The sequence below is a fragment of the Eucalyptus grandis genome, chromosome 10 (assembly GCF_016545825.1).
Source record: "Eucalyptus grandis isolate ANBG69807.140 chromosome 10, ASM1654582v1, whole genome shotgun sequence".
Classification (NCBI taxonomy): domain Eukaryota; kingdom Viridiplantae; phylum Streptophyta; class Magnoliopsida; order Myrtales; family Myrtaceae; genus Eucalyptus; species Eucalyptus grandis.
In genome coordinates this window covers 7,259,248-7,271,419 of record NC_052621.1, presented here as the reverse complement: position 1 = coordinate 7,271,419, position 12,172 = coordinate 7,259,248, and positions in this window count along the sequence as shown.

The following is a 12,172-nucleotide window of genomic DNA, read 5'->3' as shown; positions in this document are numbered from 1 at the left end:
TAGCCTTCTCTTCCTGATCCTCAATCAATCTAGGAGCATATCTAGACAATTCAGAAAATCTAGCCTCATACTGATCTACTGTCAATCTTTTTTGTTCTAGTTGAACAAATTTAGTAATATTCCTATCCTTAGCACAATCAGAAAAATGCTTCCTATTGAAAGCCCTAACAAACTCCTCCCAACTCACATCAGTACGTGGTGGAAAGATTATGTCCTTCGAAGCTCTCCACCAAAACTTCGCATTTCCCTCCAACTGGTACTCTGCTAAAACTATTTTCTCAGCATCAGTGCAGTCCAACAGCCGGAAAATTTGTTTCATCCCATCAATCCATTGCTCCCCCTCCTCAGGACTTCCCATTCCATTAAACTTAAGTGGCTTCTGCTTAAAAAACTGCTCCACTAGTCCTTGAGTACGGCGTTCGCTCCGGGCTGTTCTTTGCGCCTTTGCCTCTCCATCAGATTTCCAATATTGGCTAATGCTGCAGGATATCTTCCATTCGGGGTTCAACCCTTGCAGCAGAGGCTTCAGCCCTCGATGGATGAGCACTTCTAGCTCGCACCATGACTTTCCTGCAATTTCCAAGCATTGCCTCAGGAATAATCTGAGACTCACTGCCTCTATTCAAAGCATTTACTATCACTACATAAGTAACATATACATGTTACTGGTACCTAAAGGCAACTCAAAATAAACTACTAGGGATCTACGAGTGAATACTCATCACCTGTTATTCAATTATTTCATTTTAGATCCTATGGTGTGCATTGTCATCATGTTCCTCAATTTCCAAATGACGCTCCTTATCACTCCACCTATAACCATTCGCTCTGATACCAAAAAGGGTGGCTGTGACACACCGAACCCTTCGCAGGTCGCCACCAGCGCCAATGTTACACCTTATTACCTTTCTCCCTTTGAAGAAGCGTCATAATTCATAGACACTTTTTTTTTTAAACAAAACGGTCCCAGCGCGACTCATTAGCGGAAGCAAATTAAAACATCACCATCTCTCCCCCTACCAACCATGATATAAATACATACCACTAATCACCATAATTTTATAAACAAGCCACGACACTTTACTTACATATATTTTCAAGATGAGACTTCTTTTGGGTCGGTACATCAAAAAGGAAAAGCTAGGACTCAGCCATGTCCAGCCTAAAACCTCAAAAAAAGAACCCTCGACCCTCTACATTTCACGTGTACAACCCCCATCATAAGTGTCGGCTATCTATCCAAAAAGAAATAGCCCCTACTCATCACGCACAGGCCTCACACCCAGTCCAGTGCGTTAGGCGGCGGCGGTGGAAGCATCCCTCTCATCACCCCCTCGCGGCGAACGTGGACAGAGACAAACTCCTGAACAATAGGGCCCCCAGCCAGGCCTATGTCATACAAAACGAAACAGCGCACACGTATGTAGGTGAGTCCAGGTACGGAAGGACAGCTGAACTCCTCACACTCTACCTCGACGTCGGACGGTAACCCATAAAATGCACCACGCGTGACGGTAGGAAGCGGCATACTGCTAATCTGAAATATTGGTCCCCAAAGGGGTGGGTACAACCACTCAGCAGATAAGGAATCCAATAACAACTCAATGCATCAGGCAAATCATACATGCATTGCAGGCGTTACTTACTTTGAAGTCATGTGCATACTATCATGCGTCATCATATCATACATTTCATCATCATCATGACATCATCACATTGCACATGTCAGCGTCATCATGGCATCATTACAACATACATGTCATCATCACATTACACATGTTATCGTGCCATATCATATATCATCGTCATTATCATCATTATGCATAACATCATGCATATCATCATGCATCTCATATCATGGGTGATCATCGTTATTTCACATCACATATCATCATCATCATCATCATCATCATCATCATCATCATCATCATCATGCATATCATCATGCATATCATATCATGGGTGATCATCATTATTTCACATCACATATCATCATCATCATCATCATCATCATGCATATCATATCATGGGTGATCATCGTTATTTCACATTATATATCATCATCATCATCATCATCATCATCATCATGCATATCATATCATGGGTGATCATCATTATTTCACATCACATATCATCATCATCATCATCATCATCATCATCATCATCTTGCATATCATCATGCATATCATATCATGATTTAATTTCCACTTTTAGCTTTCAATTTGATCACCACATAACCCATTCCTCAAATCATCAATTTCATCATCCCCTCGGGCAAAGACCTCCGAGGCTTCCGGCATTCAGCCTCCCAGGCCACCGGGCATCCGGCCCCCCACATTCCGGGCATCTCGCATCCCAACTGGCATCACGAGGCATTCCCTTCGGGCAGAAACCTCTGACAGGGCTTCCGGCACCCCCACGTTCCGGGCATCCTGAATCTCCCAGGGAAATCCGACAATGCATCTCTATACATTCCGGTCTCATCCTCCACCACAACCACTTCCTCACTTATCATTATCCACATTTACCATTATTTTGATCTCAATTTAACATGGCATATGGCGTGACATCAAACAAGTCATACTTGGCATAGGATTCACACATGCATCACAATTCATACATATACCAAGACTTTATCATATGCATCTCCATTCAATGTCATATATATACCAAGACTTTATCATACATGCAACAAGATAAATTTAATGGAATTTATGGCCAATAAAATAATCTATTTTATTTTATTTTTATTTATTTATTTATTTATTTATTTATTTAAATTCCAACTTTTGCCATTTCCATAAATTTAATATCAAAAAATTCCCAAAATTATAAAAATTACAGAAAGTATTAAACAAGCCAATAGGATGATAATTTCATACAAAATACATGGCCAAATAGTATTTCACACAATTTCCCAATTTTCACAAAACATCATATAATTTTCGGATGAAACCAGAATGCACGGTTTCCGAAGAAATTCGATTAAAATATCCATATGACCTCCAAAAATTATGCGATTTTACAGAGTTATAGAAAAGACATTTTCGTACAACTTTCATGCAGAACTCCAAACCAGATTATTTTTAGATTATTTTATAAAATCTCACGAAGCTTCTGGATCTATTACCGCATCGTCCAGTGTACACATCTCCGAAATATGGAGATTCCACCTACCTGTTCTATTTCGTTTCCTCTGAAATTTGGATATGTTATACATCAAGGTATCCTATACAAGTTTCATGAAGAGATATAGGTCAAATAACCCGATTATAGTCATCATCTATGTCCATGAAGTCTGGGGTGTCTCGGAATACATCACCAGAATCATCGTCTTCAAGATCTAGTTGATTTACTAGGATATACTTGTTCATTTCACTTCAAATTTGAGTATGTTGTAGTTTAAGATGTCTCTACAACTTCCATGAATAAATTGAAGTGAGATTCTCAACACAAACCAACATGCAACCACGAATCCAGCAAGAGGTCAGTAAAAACTCTCCAGATCTGAGGTCTCCGTAGAATAAGACTTTAACCCCTCAAATATCCATCATTTTCCACTAAATTTCAGTATATTGTAGTTCAAGATGTTAGCTACAACTCTCATGAAGAAATCGAAGCCAAAATTGAACTCTAAACATACATGCAAGCTCAAACAAGTTTCTGACTCACACGGTCCGAACACAAACAGCCATACCATTCAACATACATCATCCATGCTTCGGTTTTTCTCACTTAAACATTCAAAGATTCAACATGCAAACAACATGCAAGCATGCAAGAGAAGCTAGAGGACTCCCACTTGCCTCTAGACTACACGAATCGGTGGCACACGGCGGTTCCTCCTCCTCTCTCTCGGCTGCTCCCCCTCTCTCGCACGATCTCTCTCTCTCTCGCACAACTCTCTCTCTCTCTCTCCTTGGGCGAGCAAATGAGAAATCCGGCCACCCTCTCTCTCTCTTCCCTTTTTATACCCCCCTAAAGCTCATCATTTGCAATCATGAGATTGCCTTTCAATTGGCCAATGCATGCCCTTCTTTGTGCCACTTGTCTTATGGGCTTGCATGCATCATGGGCCTTGGAGTTGGGCTTCCATGTGGCCAGTCGACCACTCCCTCTTGGGTCTCTATTGGGCCGGTCAACTTGGCCCACTAAACTTAGGCCAATGGGCCTAAGGCCCATCCTAAAAATTGACCTTTTTCCCTTTTTTTTTGAATTTCTTCTATAAATATTTTTTAATTTCAATTTTCATCTTGGCCAAAGTCTTGTGGCATTTTGTTTATTGAAATTTACTTTATAAAGTACATGGCCAAGCATAAATTATTAATCTATCAAATTTAAATTTTCACAATCATATGCACAATTCTTCTAATTAAATGACTAATGGCTAAATTTTATCACCTAATTAGAAAATTTAACACACCTTATGGCTTGACTTTGAATTTTGGGATGCCACAAACATTGCTTCAATAATTTGATGATTGAAAGTGCTCTGCTTTTTGTTTCTATTCCCTTGTATGTCTAATGGCCGAGAACAAAGTTTATGTCACTGTTCGTTATGGAGGTAAATTTAAAGGTGGCCCACCATTGGAATACATAGGTGGAAGGGCTGATGTTGCTAAAATAAGTTTAAGTAAGCCTTCACTGTCTAGTATAATTGAAACTATTGAGGCTTTGGGTGTGTGTAGAGTAGAGAAACTCTTTTACAGAGTTCCTGGAAGTAAGACTCTTGTAGACGGAGTAACTCTTAGGTATTTATGGGATAACGCTGATGTGATGGATCTATTTTATCATCATCTGTGCTCTTAAAATATTACACTATATGTTGAGCATGTTGATAATGAAAAGGCAGGAGCTGAGATGGGGGGTGTTGAGATGGAAACCGGAGGTATGTCTAATGTGATTAGGAATACTAATGATGACGGGAATCAGGCTGGAGTTGCCAATAGGGATCTAGATGAGGAAGAGGATGATGATGCACATAATTTGGTGGATATGGAAGAGGCGAGTGATGATGATGACTTTGAATTGGTTGAAGCAAGGAAAAAATTAATTGAATTTTCAGCAAGACATAGGCTCCAAATTTTAAATTATAGTGAGGCAACTAGTACTTCCCAACCACCGATTGTGGATGAGGCTCAATCGTTAGATGATTCTGGGTACGAAAGTAGTATGCTGATTCAGATGAGGAAGACAGTCTTCAATCAATTTTAAATGATGAGGGTGGTGAAGAGGTTGATGTTATTTCAAGGAGGAGAAGTAGGTTGCCATCATATGATCAAAGTGGTACAAATCCAGAATTTATTGTTGGCATGACATTTGATGATGCAACTGAGTTCAAGAATGCAATTTTGAAGTATTCTGTGGCTGAGCAAAGAGCAATCAAATACACTAAGAATACAAAAAGTGTTGTAAGAGCCAGGTGTGGCCAGAACAATTGTAACTGGATGATCTATGGTGCTCTTGATAGAAAAACTAGGTCATTTCATTTGAGAAGGTATGTAAATCAGCATATATGCAGTATCACTTTCGAGAATAAGAGAGTGTCTAGCACTTATTTAGCTAAGCACTTCATGATTCTCATTTTTGCAATGCCTAAAATCAAAGCACCTGAGTTAAAGAAATTAGTTAGAGAACAACTTGGAGTAAATGTCACTTTCAGTCAGTATAGGAGAACAAAGCTGAAAGTGTTGAAGGAATTGCAATGCAATTACAAGAAGGAATATGCACAGATGCACGACTACTTGGGAGAGCTTTACACTGCAAGCCCATCAAGCAATTTTAAATTGAAAGTTGAAAGGCCATGGCCAAATTCTCTACCAGTATTTGATAGGGTTTACATTTGCTTTGATGCTTGCAAGAAAGGTTTTTTGGCTGGATGTAGGAAGATCATTAGATTAGATGGATGTTTTTTGAGGGGTTTGATCAAGGGTGAGTTGTTACGTGCTGTCGGAAGGGATGACAACAATCAAATGTATCCAGTGGCATGGGCAGTGGTAAGAATCGAGAATAAGGACACATGGACTTAGTTTATCGAATTGTTGAAGTTAGACCTCGATATGTGTAATGGTGACAGATGGGCGTTGATAAGTGATCAACAAAATATATGCTTTTTTTTTTTTCATTTGTAAATTGATTGTGACATTACAATGTTTTTCTTTCTGTTTTCATATATATTTTCTTTTTTTCGGTAATTGTCGGGGTCTTGTCCAATCGAAGCTGAACTGTTGCCAAATGCAGAGCATAGGATGTGTGCAAGGCACATTTATTCCAACTGGGGTCAAAAATACAAAGGAAAACAATTGCTGAGGCAATTTTGGAGATGTGTCAAGAGCAATAATATGTCAAATTTCAATATGCATAGACAGAGGTTGAAGGAACTGACTCGAGAAGGTCATGATGACTTATTCCGTATTGAGCCAAAACATTGGTGCAAAGCCTTCTTTGACACCGATATTAAATGTGATGTCGTTGATAATAATCTGAGTGAAGCGTTCAATGGCAGGTGTGTGGAAGTTAGGTGCAAGGCCATTGTGAGTATGCTGGAGGATATTAGAATCATGGTTATGAATAGAATGCATACTCAGAGGGATGGATGTGCTAGGTGGACTAGAAATTACGGTCCAAGGATTATGCGTAAGTTACATGAGAATACATCTGCTAGTAGGTATTGCCATTTGATATAGAATGGAAATGAAGGATATGAGATTACAGAAGGTGGTGACAAATATGTTGTTGATTTGAATTTATAAACTTGTTCTTGTAGAGCTTGGGAACTTAGTGGAATTCCATGTTGCCACGCCATTTGTGCAATACACCATAAGAGAAATGATCCGACCGACTATCTAGCCGAGTGCTTCAACAAGGAAAAGTATCTAAGTGCTTATCAATTCATGATGCTTACGGTGAGAGGACATAAATTTTGGAATAAAACCAATAAAGAAGCTCCTCAACCCCCACCAATGAAGAACATGCCTGGTAGGCCAAAAAGGAGTAGAAGAAAGCAACCGATTGAGCTTGTAAGAGGTGATAGAATGACTAAATAAGGTAAGCAAATGACTTGTTCTGCTTGCAAACAAATTGGACATAACTGCAAGGGATGTCCTTTAAAAAATGTATTTCCTCAACTAACTTATCATCTTAATGTTGGGCATGTCACTTTAACATGTTGTTAATCAATACTTAATATGTGCTTCTCAGGCCAATGATGGGGCCAATGTACGTACATCCAATGCTTCTGCAAATGTACGTACATCCAATGCTCAGGTCAATGTATGTATATCCAGTGCTCATGCCAATGCAAGTACAGCTAAAGCTTATGCTCAATCTCAGGCTAATTCCACTGGTCCAAGGCTCGGAAAAAGACAAGTAAGTTGTCATCTAACCATTATTGTAAGTTTTGTATATGAAGATTCCAATTTAGTAACTTTGAATATATATTCAGGCTAAAGCTAAAGCAACGACAAGCATAGCTGAAGGAGGATCCGAAAGCCATGCCAATGCTTCTGCAAATGCCAATTCAATAGGAGACAATAGTGGGCATGCTAATGCTTCTGCTCAGGCTAGTGCAGATGTAAGAGAATGTAGTGCTCGTGCAAATGTAAGAGAATGTAGTGCCATTGCTTCTGCTCATGCTAGTGCTGATAGAGGATGTAGTGGTGAGGCCAATGCTTTTGGTGAAGTTCGTTCAGATCAAGGGGAAGGCAGTGCACCGGCCAATATAATGGCTAAGCATAGACGTGAAAAAATTCCGGTGAGTAATATCTCAATCCCCAAGTATACATGTATTGTGACTACGTTCTGATGTTGAATGAATTTTCTATTATTTCAGTTTAAAAGACCTACCATTGAAAATTGCATGATACAGAGAGAATCACAAGCCAAGAGGATGAAAATGATAGGGTTGGGTGTTGATGCAAATCCTATGACAAACCTTCATATTCGCAAGGTGAGTAATATTTTTAAATTTTTATAATAGCAATTACTTATCTCCTTAAGCTAAAAAGATACTCATTCTTATGTAGCCTAATACAATTGGTGCAAGAATCGTTAACCTACCGGAGAAAGGGGTAGTCACAAGAGCTACGTCAACAGCAAAGGTGCATTCCCAAGTCAGTGCACAACCTCAGTCATATCATATATCAGCAGCTCCTCGAAAACAAATTGCGGTGACGCCGAAGCCACTATTACAACCCAAGGCCACTTCACAACGTCAGTCATATCATGCAACAGTAGCTCCTCCAAAGCACGTTGCAATGAAGCCAATGACACTATCACAACCTCAGGCCAGTTCTCAAGCTCAGTCATCTCAAGCTACAATAGCTCAAAAGCATCTTGGTTTAAAGCGAAAGGCACCATCACAACCCCGGGTAAGTTCCCAACCCCATTCATCTCGTGTAACATTACCTCCTTCAAAGCATGTTGCGCTGAAGCCAAAGCTACTATCGCAACCTTAGGCCAATTCCGAAGCTCAGTCATCTAAGGCTACAATAGCTCAGAAGCATCTTGGTTTAAAGCGAAAGGCGCCATCACAACCCAAGGCAAGTTCCCAATCTCAATCATCTCGCGCAACATTACCTCCTCGAAAGCATGTTGCGATGAAGCCAAAGGCACTATTACAACGTCAAGCTCAGTCATCTCAGGCTACAACAACTCCTCTAAAGCCTATCGCTGCGAGACCATATATAAGGAAAAGCGCCAGAATTCTTAATCAAGTGAAGGCTCAACCTACTGGACCATCGGAGACCATCATATTGGATTGATATGTCTGCTGAAATTGGTGTTGTTAGGTGAATGTATATCAATTATTAGCTGGTTTTTTGTATGAGACGTGTAGCGTTTGTGCATAGAACCTTTTCTGCACTGAAAGTGCATATTTTGTTGAACAGAACCTTTTGTGCATTGAAAATGTAAGCCTGTTGCTTTGTCAATGAATCATGTTTCAACAAGTTATGTGGGATGCTTGGTTTTGGTTTGGATAATGCACGAAAGTGATTACTTTTCGGGATTGTTAATAGGTAATTACTGAAATTGGCCATGCAGAATTTTCATTCTTCCAATACTTTTGTCATCTTCTTTCCCATACATTTTTCTCGAGTTCCTCAGGGGCATTAATGGTAACTAATACCACCACCTCTTATTGCTAATTTTTCATTTTATATGATGGGGTTTTGCTCTACGTGGTCTCTGTGGCCCGCATTGGATGATTCAGGGAAGATTTGATTAGGTAACTTAGGTATTGTAGGCGACTACTTTGATTTCACTTGATTTTTTACACATTCCATTTGAGGCAAGCTCGTTATTAAAATCATGAAAAAATCACCAATTAACAATCTCGATTGCATAATAAGGGAGTTGTCACCATTTTTTGAAGTTCCAAATTTATTCTGGTGGCAACAGCTTATGTAGTGCTATTGACAAGCACACAAATCAAGCAACATTTTCCAATGCGATAGTAATTTCTCGCATGGCAAGCAACCGATCTTGCAAACTACAAACTCACATCAGATTTCATTCCCATCTCAATTATCCACAACTAGTGTTCAAATTTACAAACTCAGATAGAAGGTACTATGGAAGACTTAGAAATTTCCCACCAACTTTCACATTATATATAACCAATATAGCGATATAACACATGCATAGAATGAATGCCGATTGATATAGCATCTTTCCTTTCTTTACTTGTGCAAGCTCCTCCTTTAAACATCTATTTTTCGCCTTTTGAGTCTTCATTTCAGCTAGCAATGAGCTCACCTCGACTCCGTCACCCCTCGATTGGCTTGATTCAGACAATGTTTGATTTCTTTCAAAGAGGTCAACTATCATGTCCCTCACATGATTTGGTATCTTTGGATCCACCCACATGAAGAAATTGCAGCAACTTGGACTATCAAACTTAGCACATCCATGGAACCTTCTTCCTGCATTTTTCTTTGCCATAAGAATTGGCGATTGAAGGCCACAATAACATGTTGGCTCCGAGTTGACCTCATTAGGAGTTACGCTACTTGATGCAGATGTTGCCGCCCTCATTCTTCTGGGCTTCGTATTATAGGAACCTAATAGAAGTATATTAGCTATATTATGATTCCTTCATAACGTCTTCATATTAATAACTTCTACATAATGCAATGTGTTTACTTGAGAGATTTAGGAGATGTTTTCAATCTCCAAAAAACATCTCTTTTTTCATATGCACTGGATGAATAGACAACCATAACTTACTTCTGCATCAATGTTCTAATTTGTCACTAGTATTGGAGAATGGAAAACAACAAAATGCTATAATGCAGAGAGTGATACCTACGTGAGGAGGAGTCGCCATCGCCGTCGTTGACCCTGTCGTCGTCCCCGACGCCAATCGCTTCGCCGCTGAGATGTCGAGACTCTCGCAAGCGAGATCTTCACACGAACGCGCAATCGTCAAAGGAAGGAAAGAACACGAACTCACGACGAGCGTCGAACTCGAGGTCGATGAGGACCCAAATCGCAAGATAACTACAGATTGTCAAATTTGATTTGGGGCTTAAGGTTAGGACGAAATCGATTTGGGGTTTAGGGTTCGAATGAGATCGATTTGGGGCTTAGGGTTCGAATGAATTCGATTTGGGGTTTAGGGTTCGGATGAGATCAATTTGGGCCTTAGGGTTCGGACGAATTTGATTTGGGGTTTAGGGTTCGGACGAGATCGATTTGGGGCTTAGGGTTTGGACGAATTCGATTTGGGGCTTAGGGGACACTCAGAATAGAGAAAGAAGAAGTAGAGACAAAGGGGGGAGGAGGAGACGGCGTCGTGGCGAAGGAGAAAGGAGGAGACGGCGTCGTGGGGAAGGAGAAAGGAGGAGACGGCATCGTGGTGAAGAAGAAAGGAGGAGACGACGTCGTTCTGCATGCGTGGCTTTTTTTTTTTAAACTATTCGCAACGGAGGAGAGAGAAACGATTAAAAAAAGCCATACGGGGGCCACGTCAGCTTTTTCCGTTAAGAAATTAGACGGCGTCGATTTTAGGACTCGTTTGAAACATTTTGACAAGTTGTAGGACTGAAATGCACTTTTTGCAAGTTTTAGGACTGAAATGCACTTTCGTGACAAGTTGTAGGACTTCTGGAACATTTATCCCAAAAAAAAAAATCTTAAGTCTATTATAGGATGTTAATTTAATCACAAACTTTCAATTATGCTAATTTAGTCCTAAATATTTTTACAACTTGTCAATTGAGTCATTTTGGCCAATTTAGAAATTACTGATATGGATACCAACTATCCTACGTGGCATGGATGACGCTAATGTAAACAATTTTTACAAATTTTTTAAAATAAAAATTTAATTAAATGTTATTATTATTTCTTCTTTTTCCCTTTGATTTTGGCCAATGACATCAACAAAGGCCCTAGGCGAGGCGACATTCACCCAGATCTGGTGAGGGCTTAGGTGAGGGTTGCAATCCTCGCTAGCTGTTGATGAGGGTTTGTTGGTCCCTACGACCAAAATGAAAGAAAAAAATTAATAAAAAAGAAAAAAATATATAAAATTAAAATATTATTAAAATATATAAATGTCAACATCGACCATGCCATGTGGGATGGCCATGGTCAATGTCCATCCTAATGATTTTCTACCAAAATTGGTCGGATTGACTCAATTGAAAGGTTTGAGATTAAATTGGCATAAATGCAATAGATTTAGGACTTGTTGGGTACTTTTGCCAAGTGTTGATTGTCCTTGAACATTTTAATTTGCTCAATCTAATCTTTGAATTTTTTTTTTTTTTTGTCCATCTAGGTTCTTGAACTATATACTTTTTTTTTTATTTAATCATTCCATTAAAGAAATGGTAATTTGATTGGAAGGAAAGAGACAAGATGTCTTTGAACAGTCTAGTTTACTTAAAGTGGTAGAGTTCCATGCCACAATGAAAAGATTGGTGGAATATGAAAATATCTTGTCAAAGCACCCAAACACCTTTAAGGCCTCGCCCCCACGCGAGGCCTTCCCCAGTTGTTCCTCTTGGGCCAGCAATCAGCCACAAAACTCGTCCAATCATGTTCTCATTCACCCATTTGCGCCTCACCCTCTCCTCATTACCCTCTCTAATAGGGGTGCACAATTGAAACAGGTTTACCTAGGAACTGGACCAAATCACTAGGAAAACAGGTCCAAGAACGGATT